General features: G+C 44.4%; 1 non-coding gene across 1 annotated transcript; it reads right to left on the bottom strand.

Moving 5' to 3' along the window:
• Positions 1-566: 566 nt before the first annotated feature.
• Positions 567-688, bottom strand: Mir3722 (microRNA 3722). Its single transcript, NR_039470.1, has one exon. It is a non-coding gene; the product is annotated as a microRNA 3722 (primary transcript).
• Between the last annotated feature and the right edge of the window lie 1674 nt (positions 689-2362).

Genomic DNA, 2362 nt, shown 5'->3' with positions numbered 1-2362 from the left:
ATAATCGATATATTGGATTAAAAGAAATAATTAAGGAAAAAAGATATTGGAATTATTCAAATTCTTCCGTCTCTATCTGGCGCAAAAGCTCGGCCAAACTTGGATCGTCCCCGTTCATCACGACGATCGTTAAAATCGATCAACGATTTCTTCGAATACGCACGAAGATGTATAAATCCCTTTTGGAATCTTTTGATTCCTGCATTTCCCAACTTTGATTAATTAAACGGCGGACAGTGCGCGAAACATTGCTGACTGACAAGTCCACAAACAAGTTAATCTCTACCTCAGTACAGACTTTTCTGTGGCGCACAATAGACGTCTCCTCCTTCTTCCTCCCCATTTCTTATTCTTCCACGATTGATTAACGAGCGGATATACGCGTGGCAGAGGACGGGTGATCGATGGATGATCGATGGCGATTTTAATAACCACCATCGATTAGTTCGAAGCGGCGGTGCTCTTCCGATATCGAACTTGTTATTCGGGGGAGGAATGAATGATGGCCGGCCAAAATTACGGCTCGTTCGATTATTTTTCGTCCTCGTCGCTTTTTTCGACGAGTAAGAATCGTTAATGGTCCCCTTAAATCCGCAAAGAGGCCTGATTCGTTGCAAGCTAATTTCGAACGAAACCGTCACACCTCGAATCGGATCTGGCCGATCCCAAGGTTTCACCGACTTTCCATTCATCCACCGCGAAGGATGGAAGGAAAGGGAAGGAAGGGACGCGCGCGAGAGTGAAACGAAGTGGCGAGCACGAAACAGCGTGAAGAGAGAAGGGGAGAGACAAAGAGAGGGAGAACCCGGCAGCTCTATCGACCGACTTCTCTCATCCAGCGTCCCAGCTACGGAGCCAGTAGGTAGTAGTTGCAGCTGAAATCTCCTACTCCCTTTCTCCTATGTTCGTCTTCCTCTCTCTCTCTCTCTCTCTCTCTCTCTCTTCTCTCTGTCCTTCTCTTGGCCGCTGTACGTCGTTCCCGTGCTCGTTACGCGTCTCTTCTCTCGCTCTCCGCCTGGCCATGGTGAACTCTTGACATTTCGTACTGCGCCAGTTCCAGCGAAAAGCCCAGATGTCCTTCGATGCTTGTTAATGCCTGCCTGATTGCCAACGATGTTTGATCCCATCCCCAAACAGGAGGGGATGGGATGTCGAAAAAGGGGATGGAAAAAAAAGGAAGAGGAAAAAAAGAGAGAGGATAGAACACGATGGACAAACGGCTAAAGGGGATAAAGGAGAAAGTGCAGTAATCGATGGAGGGATGAAGGGTGTAAATAGATCGAAACTAGAGGAGAAAGTCGAAATTTATATTATTGTAGAGGATTTCTTTTTTTTAAATTGAAAGAAAGATCGAATCTTTCTATTATTATAAATCATTTTATCGTCGTTGCATTATTTATCCGCATTTCTTTTATCCCATTTCTGTAATTCTTACAGTTCGTGTTGCAATCGTGTTAACAATTGGAAAAATGAATGCCAATTGGAGAACATTGTGCATTAGAGTATTGTAACTGAGGCTAGTTTGAAAACAAAAAAGAAAAAAGAAAACAAAATTGCCGGCAGATGAGAGAGAAAGAGCAGAAAGAGAAAGAAGGATAGGCATAAGATAGGTCACCTTGCCCGGCCTTGATGAGATTCTATGCGGCGTTGATTGCTTCTCTCCTCTCGAATCATCGCGGCGTCGTCGTGATTGGCCGTGGTGACGTTTTGTCGGCGGAGCGCAGGTATGAAACGACGAAGGGAGAGAGAGAGAGAGAGAGAGAAAAGAAAAATCTGGAACCAGGACGAATATTCGGTGGCGAACGCGTACACGCGCGGTGTTCGACCTTCGGAAATGAAAGGCTGCCGGACGAATCGGACACGGAGGGGGGAGGACGGAAGCTGGATTGAAATATGCCGGGGGTTGCGAAGGGGAGTAAAAAAAGAAGAAAAAGAGAAAAAGCGAAATTGCTCGCTCGTCGATGGGACTTAACGGCTTAATCTTCTTACGCTCGTTTAATTCTGATTATACGTTGTCGGAGGTCGTGATTGATCACGTTTTAAAAGCTGCGAGCTTGCGTTGCAAAAAATGTCCCCAGGGTGAGATAGAGAGAGAAAGAGAGAGAAGATAGGAGAGGAGGCTCGTTGTAAATGTTTGGAGAGAGATGCTCCTTGACCATTTCCACTAGGGATTTCACGGTATCGTTTCGAAATCGCTCCCATATTCCCTTAGTTCTTAGTTTTATCTCAGATTCCGAACGAATATTTGGCAAATGAATTTTTGAGGTAGAGATTGTCAAATTTTTATTAAATTTGTTCAATAAAAATTCTATTACGTGTCATAATATCGCGTAAAAGTAAATGTAACTTCGATCTTTAAAAG

The sequence above is a fragment of the Apis mellifera genome, linkage group LG3, assembly GCF_003254395.2.
Source record: "Apis mellifera strain DH4 linkage group LG3, Amel_HAv3.1, whole genome shotgun sequence".
In the NCBI taxonomy this organism is placed as follows: domain Eukaryota; kingdom Metazoa; phylum Arthropoda; class Insecta; order Hymenoptera; family Apidae; genus Apis; species Apis mellifera.
This window is presented reverse-complemented; position numbering and strand designations above follow the sequence as displayed.